The 12,149-nt window shown below is 45.2% G+C and overlaps 1 pseudogene; it reads left to right on the top strand.

Annotated features, from left to right (window-relative positions):
* Nucleotides 1-561: 561 nt before the first annotated feature.
* LOC126953441 (T-complex protein 1 subunit eta-like) lies at nt 562-11,706 on the top strand (annotated as a pseudogene).
* The last annotated feature ends 443 nt before the right edge of the window (nt 11,707-12,149 follow it).

The raw sequence follows: 12,149 nt of genomic DNA, 5'->3' as shown, positions 1-12,149 counted from the left end.
CGCCCGGCCGGATTGAAGATTTAAATATGAGACCTCAAACTATAAGAATCCTAGAAGAAATTTTCAGAAATACCATTCTGGACATTGGGAAATAATTTATAACAAGTCCTTAAAAGCAATTGCGACAAAACCAAAAATTGACAAGTGAGACCTAATTAAACTGAAGTGCTTCTGCAGGGCAAAAAGAAACTATCAACAGAGTAAACAGACAACCTACAGAATGGGAGAACATATTTGCAAGCTGTACAGCCAACAAAGATCTAATATTCAGAATCTATAAGAAACTTAATTCAACAAGCAATAACCAAATAATCCCATTAAAAAGTGGGCAAAAATCATGAACAGACAATTCTCAAAAGAAGAAATACAAGTGGTCAACAAACATGAAAAAATTCTGAACATCTCTAATCATCAGAGAAATGCAAATCAAAACCACAGTGAGATACCATCTCATACCAGCCAGAATGGCGATTATTAAAAAGTAAAAAATTAGGTGGGTTGTTGGGCAGACCGGTCACAGAGAAGAGAGGAGAGTAACAGGCTGCTGAATAAGCTTCCAAAATGATGCCCACACTAGTTATCCTATTGAAAGAGGGAACTGATAGCTCCCAAGGCATCTCCCAGCTTGTGAATAACCTCAGTGCCTGCCAGGTGATTGCTAAGGCTGTAAGAACCACTCTGGGTGCCCATGGCATCGACGAGCTTATTGTGGATGGCAGAGGCAAAGCAACAATTTCTAATGAAGTGGCCATAATTCTGAAACTTCTTCATGTTGTCCATCCTGCAGCAAAGACTTTAGTGGACATTACCAAATCCCAAGACACTGAGGTCAGTGATGGCACCACCTCACTGACGTTGCTGGCTGCAGAGTTTCTGAAGCAGGTGAAACTGTAGGTGAAGGATGCTTTACACCCTTAGCTCACATTCGAGCTTTCTGCACAGCCACCCAGTTGGCAGTTAACAAGATCAGAGAGATTTGCTGTGACTGTGAAGGAGGGAGATAAAGTGGAGCAGAGGAAGCTTCTGGAGTAGTGTGCTAGGACCGCTCTGAGCTCCACGCTGATCTCGCAGCAGAAATTTTCTTTGCTAAGATGGTGGTGGAGGCAGTGATGATGCTCAATGATTTGCTGCAGCTTAAAATGATTGGAATCAAGAAGGTACAGGGTGGAGCCCTCGAGGATTCTCAGTTGGTAGCTGGTGTTGCATTCAAGAATACTTTCTCTTATGCTGGGTTTGAAATGCAACCCCCTCAAAAATACTACGACCCCAAGATTGCCTTTTTTTTTTTTTTTGATATGGAGTTTTGCTCTTGTCGCTCAGGCTAGACTGCAGTGGCCTGATCTCGGCTCACTGCAACATCTGCCTTCTGGGTTCAAGTGATTCTCCTGCCTCAGCCTCCTGAGTACCTGAGATTATAGGCATGCGCCACCACATCTGGCTAATTTTTGTATTTTTAGTAGAGACGGGGTTTCACCATGTTGGTCAGGCTGGTCTCAAATTCCTGACCTCATGATCTGCCCACCTCGGCCTTTCAAAGTGCTGAGATTACAGACATGAGCCACCATGCCTGGCCAAGATTGCCCTTTTGAATACTGAGCTCCAGTGGAAAGCTGAGAAAGATAATACTGAGATAAGAGTCCACACAGTTGAGGATTATCAGATTGTTGATGCCGAGTAGAACATTCTCTATGACAAGTTAGAGAGGATCCATCATTCTGGAGCCAAAGTTGTCTTGTCCAAACTCCCCACTGGGGACGTGGCCACCCAGTACTTTGCTGACAGGGACATGTTCTGTGCTGGCCGAGTACCTGAGGATAATCTGAAGAGGATGGTGATGGCCTGTGAAGTCTCAATCCAGACCAGTGCGAATGCTTTCTCAGCAGATGTGTTGGGTTGATGCTAGGTGTTTGAAGAGACCCAGATTTAAAGGTGAGAGGTACCATTTTTTTATTGTCTGCCCCAAGGCCAAGACATGCACCTTCATCTTCTGTGGCAGTGCCAAGCAGTTTATGGAGGAGACAGAGCGGTCCCTGCATGATGCCATCAGGAATGAGTCAGTGGTGGCTGGTGGCGGCGTCATTGAGAGGGAGCTCTTTAAGTACCTTCAGGATTCTCCAAGGGCTATTCCAGGAAAACAGCAGCTGTTGATTGGGGCATATGCAAAGGCCTTGGAGATTACCCCACACCAGCTGTGCAATGAGGCTGGCTTTGATGCCACAAAGATTCTTAACAAGCTGCAGGCTCAGCACGCCTGGGGGCATGAGATATGAGGTGGACATCAAAATGGACATCAAAAACGAGGACATTGCTGACAACTTTGAGGCCTTCTCAAAGCTGGGAGCCAGCTATGGTATGGATCAATGCCCTGGCAGTATTCTTTCTGTTTTGGCTCAGTTCACCTTTCAGCCTTTCCGACTGCTCTCCTTGTGGCATCCATGACTGGAAGATTTGCTTTCCCTGAATTCATTCTATGCATCTCTGCTTCTGTGCCTTTGTTTATGTTTCCTACCAGCTGGAGTGTCCCTGCTGTCCTCTGAATTAGTTGTATTTATCCTTTGGACCTCCACTGAGCTTTACCTTTCATGTCACTTTTGTTCTTTCTTCTCAGGATCTGGTTTTGTCCTCACCATGCTGAGATCCCAAATTTCAGAGATGGTTTCCTTCCTCTTTCCCTGTAGCACAAAGCCATATTAGTAAACAGTTGCTCAGGAAATATTTGTAGCCTGGGTGAATCAGGCCCACCTGGTAAAATGTAAGGATATCTGCGCTTTCACTTTTATAGCTCCCTCTGGTTCTCACTAGGGTGTTTTTTTTTTTTTTTCCCTTCAGCATATTTCATTTTCTTTTGAGCAGTCCTCAACTTCCAGAAAGGTACCTGAAGAGAAAGTATCTTCTTTCCTCTATTCAGTGGGGAGACTTGGCAAACACCCAAGCTTTGTCCAAGGCCTGGGACTGAATGAACACCGAGATCCTGTACAAGGTACTGGATTGTGTTCTTCCTTCAGGTCTCCTCTCCTCCTTTCTCTCCCTGTGGCTCACCTCTTTGGAAGCACTAGAAAGATGCCCTTGCTGTGCTTCTGTGTGTTCTATGTTCTCGGGAGAGGTGATAATGCCAGTTTCTCTCTCTTTCTATTTCACACATCCTCTTCAATGTTTTCTTCTTCCTGGAAGAGTAAGGAAGCTGTGTTTATCTGGAGACCACGGCACCACAGTTGAAGACTGACATTGCTGCACCCTGATATTTCTAAAGAAACTTCAGTATTTCAATCTGATATATTTGAAATATCAATGTCTCGAACCTGAGAACTGGGTCTTGGGGAGAATTAGTGCTTAGATGTCTGATGTTGGAGCTGCTGCACACCAGGCCATGGCTGAGAGTATGTGAGCCACGCCTTGCCCTTTTCTGAGGCCAGGGACGTGGATGGAGATAGACAGCAGGCAAGGTGGTGCTGAAGAACACAGTGCCTTGCCTCCATTGTAGACTTGAATAGGTGGGAGGCAAGGACAGGAGACAAAGAGCCCCACTGCCCTTGGCATCATCCAAAGCATTGTCTGTTGAAAGCAGGTCCCAGTTTTGTGTCTTTTGTTAATACCTGAATCCTTGACAAAAGAAAAGTGGTTTTGATGATTTGAAGAAGTAAGGGTGATTTTGACAGAAAATATATTTTAAAAATTTTGGTTGGGCATGGTGGCTCACACCTTTAATCCTAGCACTTTGGGAGGCCAAGGCGGGCGGATCACAAGGTCAAGAGATCGAGACCATCCTGGCCAACATGGTGAAACCCTGTCTCTACTAAAAATACAAAAATTAGCCGGGCATGGTGGTGCATGCCTGTAGTCCCAGCTACTCAGGAGGCTGAGACAGGAGATTTGCTTGAACCTGGGAGGCAGAGTTTGCAGTGAGCCAAGATCGGGCCACTCTCTCCAGCCTGGCAACAGAGAGACTCCGTCTAAAAAAAAATTTTTTTTCTTTTTTTGACCAATTGCAATAGTTATCATCAAGCCAATTTCCATAGCCTGCCACCAAGGGGAGGTGGTATAGCATGAATCATTCTGAATGCTTCATCTTTGAAGTGTTTGCCTATTGCTGTTACCATCTCAGAGGAAGTAAATGGGCATGGTGAGACTCCTAAGATGACAGGGTTTTCTTTTTGGCCAAAGCTGGTATCTGACTTGCCACATTCCTCTGAGTCTGGAGCAGCTGCAGGGGTGGGAGAATGCCAGCCCAGAGTCAGTCCATCGGGGTTACATTTCCTAGGACCGCTGCCTTCATCTATGTAAGGCCTGTTACTTTCAGAACTTGCAGCTTCCCAGGGTGTGGTAGAAATCTTGGTCATTGAATGTAAAGGGGCTTAATAAAGGGCATAGATATTTTTCAAAAATGAAAATAACTATTTTCTTATTATAAGTGATATGCTTTTATAAAGATCATAGGAAAACTAGAAAAAATTAGAATGTAGAAAATTGCAAAATAAACTTCATTAGAGATATTTTGATATGTATCTTTTCAGTGTCTTTTCAAAAAATTTTTTAAATAGAGATGAGGTCTCACTATATTGCCCAGCTGAAACTCCTGAGCTCAAGGGATCCTCCCACCTCAGCTTCTCAAAGTGTTGGGAATACAGGTGTGAGCCCCCGTACCCAGCCAATTCACAAAATTTTTTGAAGAGCAAATGTGGTATCATCGATACATTCTGTTAGATTGTCTTTTTTAAAAAACCTAATGTAATTTGCTTGTCTTTTTATATCTGTAAATGTAGCTCAACACAATTATACCTTTTGTGAATGTATTATATCTTAAAATTTACATTTTATCTTACATTTTACATGCATTTTCCCAAATCTTCATGTTTTCCATCTGCAAAGGTAATACATTGATTATAAAAAATTAAAACGTTACATAGAAATATACCATTATCTACCTACCAGATAACTATTATTAATAATGTGTGTTTATTTTTCCAGAAATTAAAAAAATCTATCTGATGCATGAGTATTGTAAATAAAACTTTAAAAACATTTGAGTGTCAAGTCTTATGTTGGGCTCTGGGGACAGAGATGAAAGAGAGCCCTGGAAAGCTTTACAGTTCAACCAGGGAAAGATTAATGTGCCAATAAATCACTGATATCTTGTTAAAATTCAGATTCTGATTCTGTAGGTCTGGAATGGGGCCCACATTCTTCATTTCAAACGAAGTCCCAGCTACTGTCGATGCTGACAGTCCAAGGACCAGGCTTTGGGTTGCAGAGATTTAAGTTGCAATACAATAATAAAAGTGTTATAGTTAAGGTAAAAACAGGTGCTCTGGGAGACTAGAGGTGATAACTAATTGCCTGTGGGACTCCTTGTGACAGTAACATTTGAGGTAGGCCTTGAAGGGAATTTTACGTGGGGCTAGGAGAGGGGTGCAGGGCATTCCATGCACAGGGGACAGTCTAAGCAAAGGCAGTGTTTGAGGTAGAATGGAAGCCAACACTGGATGAAAGTTTGCTGCATGCCAGACATTGTGCTTGTTGCCTTTACCCACCAGAACTGGCAAATAATAGTGCAGTATCGCAGATAACGAGTTCATAGAAGGATGGAAGGATGGTAGGAAATGGGTCAGGAAGGGTGGACTGGAACCAAATTGCGAAGAGGATTGTGAATCCCAGCTCAAGCGTTTGTATTTTGCTCTACAAATGGGAGTTGCTTGCTTATGTGTATGTATGTATAATAAAGAGGTTTATTTATTTATTTATTTATTTATTTGAGACGGAGTCTTGCTCTGTCACCCAGGCTGGAGTGTAGTGGCGCGATCTTGGCTCACTGCAAACTCCGCCTCCCGGGTTCATACCATTCTCCTGCCTCAGCCTCACCAGTAGTTGGGACTACAGGTGTCTGCCACCACGCCTGGCTAATTTTTTGTATTTTTAGTACAGACGGGGTTTCACCATGTTAGCCAGATGGTCTCAATCTCTTGACCATGTGATCCACCCACCTTGGCCTCCCAAAGTGCTAGGATTATAGGTGTGAGCCACCTCACCTGGCCAATAAAGAGATTTTTAAACTTCCCTCATAGAAACAAGAAATGGCTAAGTAGAAACAAGCATGTTTATAGTGCTCAGTAATAACTATATAGTATTTAAGTATAATTGTTATTCTTTTTATTTTGTTCCCTCTTAGCTTTTTGTCTGTTAAAATGCCATCCTTTTCACTGTTCTTTTTTTTTTTTTTTTTTTTTTGAGACGGAGTCTTGCTCTGTCACCCAGGCTGGAGTGCAGTGGCCGGATCTCAGCTCACTGCAAGCTCCGCCTCCCGGGTTTACGCCATTCTCCTGCCTCAGCCTCCTGAGTAGCTGGGACTACAGGCGCCCGCCACCACGCCCGGCTAGTTTTTTTTTGTATTTTTAGTAGAGACGGGGTTTCACCGTGTTAGCCAGGATGGTCTCGATCTCCTGACCTCGTGATCCGCCCGCCTCGGCCTCCCAAAGTGCTGGGATTACAGGCTTGAGCCACCGCGCCCAGCCTCACTGTTCTTTTTAAATTTAAAATCCTTTTTGTTTATTTTTTTGAGATGGAGTCTCACTCTGTCACCAAGGCTGGAGCGCAGAGGCGCAATCTTAGCTCACTGCAATCTGTGCCTCCTAGGTTCATGTCATTCTCCTGCCTCAGCCTCCCAAGTAGTTGCAATTACAGGTGAACTACCACCATGCCCGGCTAATTTTTGTATTTTTAGTAGAGACAAGGTCTCATTATGTTGGCCAAGCTGGTCTTGAACTCCTGACCTCAAGTGATCTGCCTGCTTCCGCCTCCCAAAATGCTGGGATTACAGGTGTGAGCTACTGCACGCCGCACCCGGCCTGCTTTATTTTTTGAGTAAGTGATACATCAATATTGTAAAAAAGGTATGCAAGAGCATATTTAGACTGGGCACAATGGCTTATCCCAGCACTTTGGGAGGGCGAGGTGGGAGGGTGGCTTGAGGTCAGGAGTTTAGACCAGCCTGAGCAACATAGTGAGACTCTGTCTCTACAAAAAAATAAAAAAGGGCCGGGCGTGGTGACTCATACCTGTAATCTCAGCACTTTGGGAGGCCCAGGCTGGCAGATGAGGTCAAGAGATTGAGACCATCCTGGCCAACATGGTGAAAACCTGTCTCTACTAAAAACACAAAAATTAGCTGGGTATGGTGGCGCGCACCTTTAGTCCCAGCTGCTAAGGAGGCTAAGGCAGGAGAATTGCTTGAACCTGGGAGGTGGAGGTTGCAGTGAGCCGAGATCATGCCACTGCACTTTAGCCTGGGCGACAGAGTGAGACTCTGTCTTAAATAAATAAATAAATAAATAAAATAATACAAAATAAATAAATAAAAGAGTCATGTGTGGTGGTGTGTGCCTATAGTCCTAGCTATTTGAGAGGCTGAGGTGGGAGGATCACTTGAGCCCAGGAGTTTGAGGTTACAGTGAACCATGATCATACCACTTCACCCTAGCCTGGGCAACAGAGTGAGGCCCTGTCTCTAAAAGAACAATGGTATATTCAGTTAAAAAGTCTTCTCCCCCAGTTTCCCAATTCCCTTCCCTGAAAACAACCCATATTGGATGTTTCTTGTGTATCCTTCCAGAAATACTATTTGCCTGTGTGAGTGTGGTGGGCAGGTGTCCTCAAAGGCAGCCCCCAGTGCTCCGACCTGTGGTGTTCATACCCCTGTGTACTCCCCTCCCCTTCCACACGGGCTGGACTTACAGATATACTTCTCATGAATAGAATACTACACAAGTGTTGGATATCACTTCTGAAATAGGTAAAAAAGACTGCAGCTTCCATCTTGGGTGTGCTCTCTCTCTGGGATTAGCCATCCTGGGGAAAGGCAGCTGCGATGCTGTGAGGCAGCCCTGTGGAGAGACTCGTGTGAGAGACCAATGCTTGCCGACAACCATATGAGTGAACTTGGAAACAGATCCTCCCTCCCAGCTGAACCTTCTGATGGGTCCACAGCTGCAGCTGACAGCTTGACTACAGCTCTTGAAGATCCCAGCCAAAGGCGGCCAGCCAAGCTCTGCCCAGATTCCTGATCCATGTACACTGGGATAATAAATGTTCCAAATCACTGAGTTTGGGGGCCATTTGTTCTACAGCAATAGATAATCACTACAACAAAGAAACCTCCCTTCGTTTTATATGAATGGTAACATACCATATACCCACTTTTGCACCTTGTTCTTTCCTACTTACTGGAGTTCATTCTATATAAAGAGCTTCCTTACATTTTTTTTTTTTTAAAACAGTTGCACAGATTTCTGTTGTGTGGGTAAACTATAATTTACTTAAATAGCCCCTTAGGGTAGACATTTGTTTCCAAAGTCTTAATATCTATTGATTTTATAATAGCAACCCCCCTGCACTCCCACTCTTGTTCATTAGGCCTTCCCCCGATCCCCTGGAATTTTCCATTTAGCTAATCCCACCACCTTCCAACAACAACAAAAAATTGTCAGTATTTTTACTGGAATCATTAAATTGATAACTAATTCAGGGAGCGTCACCACAATGGGAATACTTCTGGTGCTCCTCCTTTATGTATGCCACTGGCTTATGAATGAAGACATCAATGTGAGTTTTGTTCTCTGTTTCTCCTCAGCTGGGTCAGAACCTCTTGCTCTGTCTGTGTAAGACAGTCTTGGGATGAAATGAAGAGTTTTGGTTTCCCTCTATCCTGTCCCTCCCCACCCACATCTAGAAACTGACCTTCAGATTCTTCTCTCAGAGAAAGGGTTGTCTCAAGCTGCCGGGTTGCCTGGGCCCTAAAGAGAAGGACTCCTGCCTGCCCAAGGAGAGCCCAGGCTCTATGGGGATTGTATTACATCTGACTTTAATTGGGATGAGAAGCCAGGTACCTTCCCAACCTGCTCAAACATTGGATCATTTATAATTCCATTTCCCTATGAGAAGGGAGGGAGAGTGCACATTTCAGGGAGCAGGTTTGGGGATAAGGGGAAGGAGAGAACCTAGACCTGGGTTCAAGTCTCAGCTCAGCCTTTAGCTAGCCATTACTTGGGCAAATAATTTCCCCTAAGTCTATTTTCTCATCTGTATAGTACAAGTGATGATATGTCCTTACAGGGTTGTAAGGTTTAAGTGAGAGGAGTAGTGAGGGCTTTTGGTACATTTATCAGCATTTAAGGGATTGAAATTCACTTAAGCTTTATTAGTCACTCACTAAGTGTATAGCTCTGTGCTAGGCTCTTTAATATCTTTTTAAACCCTCAACAAGTATTGAAACAAGTATACTTACTTCCATCAGGTAGATGAGGAGACTGAGACAGAGACCGGGTAAGTTTTCTAAATGCTCGTAACGTGATGAAACATCTGCAAAACTCAACTATAAATTCCTGGCCACTGCCAAGCAGAGGATGCTGTTTTCCAGGCACGTTTTGTCCAGCTGGTGGCTCTGTCCCCTTACCCAGTTTCCATTTTTGCACTTGCCTCTTTAAACTTCTGATTTGATTTGAAAGTGTTGTTGCCAGAATTTGCACCAGGGCTTGCTTGGTTCTGGTGCAAGGTGCTTTCCCCCACACCACTGATCCCTCTCTGCCACGGAAGGCAAGAGCATGTCTAACATCTACTCAGCGGTAACAAGAGTGAGGTTTTCTGATACCCAGCCCTGCACAGGACATGGATCCTGCAGTGCAGAGCTACCCCCATCCAACTTGGCAGTGACACATGAAGTATCCAAGCCTCTTCCAGGACAGTCGCAACCTTGCCAGTTACCCTCCCTTCTGATCCCATAACCAAGAGGGTTGGAGCAAATCCTGGCATGGTTCACCAGAGTCTTACACTTTCGCCCTTGATGCCAGGGCCTGGTAGGGGAAAGCCAGTGCTTCTGAAGGAATGACAGGGGTACCCTTTCCAGGCACTCTCCTCCTCCCCATCCTTCCTGGAAGGCTTCTTCTTGGTTTCCACATAGACCAAAGGAAAGTCATTTTTCCGAGACTATAGGGCCTCAGCCCAGAGATTCCGATCTAGTATGTATGGGGAGGGGCCAGATATCTGCACCCTTAATAAGTACCCTTCATTCTGTTGCAGGGCCATTCCTTAAGAAAGAGCCTTCATCCTGAGAAAAAGCAGCAGTTAGCACAGAGATTGATGGCTGGGTAGAGTAGCCACAAAGACGGCCCTTCTCTGGGGAAGAAACACCTTCATAATGTCCTCACTGCACCTCTCCTTCCTTTTTTGTTGACAGTCCTCAAGTCCAACAGGTACCTCAGCAGCATTGCTCCCCCCGCCCCTCCATGCTGTTTGGGTGGGATGGTCATAACCTATGTATATGGGGCTTTAGAGCCTGTCGCATCCATATCCATTCATTCTGAGGCCTCCCTGTGTGCCCAGCACAGAATTCGTCATTAGCAATACAGAGATAAATCAAAGAAGTCCATGATCTAGTAGGCCAGGCAGATCTGCAAGCCCTTGATGAGAAGGGCTATTGTGAAGGATGTGTGGGGAATGCAGTGGATGGAGAGAGCGACTGATTATGTTTGTGAGTTTTTGTAGGAGGAGAGATAGGGGAATGTGAGACTAGATCCTCTGTGACTTAATTTCAGCAAGAATCTTCCCTCTGGTCTCTAGTAGAGTAAGTGATGGGGTGGGGGTCAGTGTGGCCTGTTGGCCATCATGTGAGCGGGGAGCAACCCTATCTGCTCTGGCTCGTCTCTTCTGATTGAAACACGTGGAGCAGTTCTTAATTTGTATGGAGTGCCCAGACTAATAAATCCTCTACTGAATTGCAATCCCCATAGTGTGTTTATAGGCAACAGCTGACTTTTATCAGCTAGTTTGTTCTTTCACATAAGCAGAATTGTGCGGGTCTCCTGAGCTGGCTCATAACGTGACGAAACGTCTGCAAAACTCAACTATAAATCCCTGGCACCTGCCAAGCAGAGGATGCTGTTTTCCAGGCACGTTTTGTCCAGCTGGTGGCTCTGTCCCCTTACCCAGTTTGCATTTTTGCATTTGTCTCTTTAAACTTTTGATTTGTTTTTCAGTTCCCTGCGGCCTCTTTAAAGGCAACTGAAAAATGAGGGGTAGGGAAAAGGAACTAGAAAGTTATGTCTGTGCTAAAAATTACCCCTGGTTTATGTTGCTCTGAAAGCCAGTTTTGATCCCACTGTTGAAACAGAGACATCAGGCTTCCCAGCCACATGAACCCCAGGGCGGGGGACAGGAGGCCAGTGCCAGTGGAGCCCGTTGTTAATACTTTGATTCTTTTCTGGGCCATCACCCTTTGTACTTGCCAAAGGCCCCCACCCTCAGTTGTCAGTTCTCTAAATTAAAGAAACAGCTCCGGAGGCCTTTTCCCCAGATGGTCTCCAGGCTTGACATCTTTTCCCAGCATTTAGAGCTCCCCCAACATAGAGAGGTGAAATTTAAATGCCTTCTATCTGCCAAATAGGGCGAGACCTGGACCCTTGGAGAATGCCGGTTGGCTGGGGTGGACTGAGTGGTTGGGAGAGCTACAAAGGCCTCAGTGGTACATCTAGGAAAGGCTGAGTGTGGCCCTGGCTGTGTCTCAGGATTACCCACCTGTGTTTATGGGTTCTCTTCATTTTGATCAGACCATTAGGTCAGAAGGCTCCTGTGGCCGCTCTTCCTGTGGCCTTATCCCTTGCTTGCTCTCCCTAGCCCATACTTCAGGGCTGGCTTCATGAGCCTGTGACCTACGCTTACTAGGGTTCCCAAGGTGGGTTTCGTGCTCTGCTGTCACTCTCAAAATTCTGAACAGTTTTTGAATAGATTTTTGTACCAATTTTCCTTTTGCACTGGGCCCTGCAAATTATGTTGCCAGTTCTGCCCAGCTTCTCTGTGGGTCCTACTGGTTGTAGCTGCCCCAGCACTGTGGACAGACCCTTTCTTCTCCAAGTTTAAGTTTGAGCCTTTGCAGAGCAGGTTAGTTACCTGTCATTGAGAAATTTGGCCTTGTCCCCCTCCCAAAGGCTCCCTGTTATCCACTCTTCTGGCAACAGCCAATCCCTATTATGTGACATTATCTCTACAGGCCCTAAGGAGGTGCCTGCCAATCCCAACTCACTAAGTCATCTGCAGCTGCTCGTGGCCCCTTCTTATCATTTTCTAGAAAATATTTCTAGTCAATGCGCTTGCTTGGAGGAAGCTGC

Source organism: Macaca thibetana, chromosome 4, assembly GCF_024542745.1.
Source record: "Macaca thibetana thibetana isolate TM-01 chromosome 4, ASM2454274v1, whole genome shotgun sequence".
Lineage (NCBI taxonomy): Eukaryota > Metazoa > Chordata > Mammalia > Primates > Cercopithecidae > Macaca > Macaca thibetana.
Note: the sequence above shows the minus strand (reverse complement) of the source record. Positions and strands in the feature narration are given on the sequence as shown.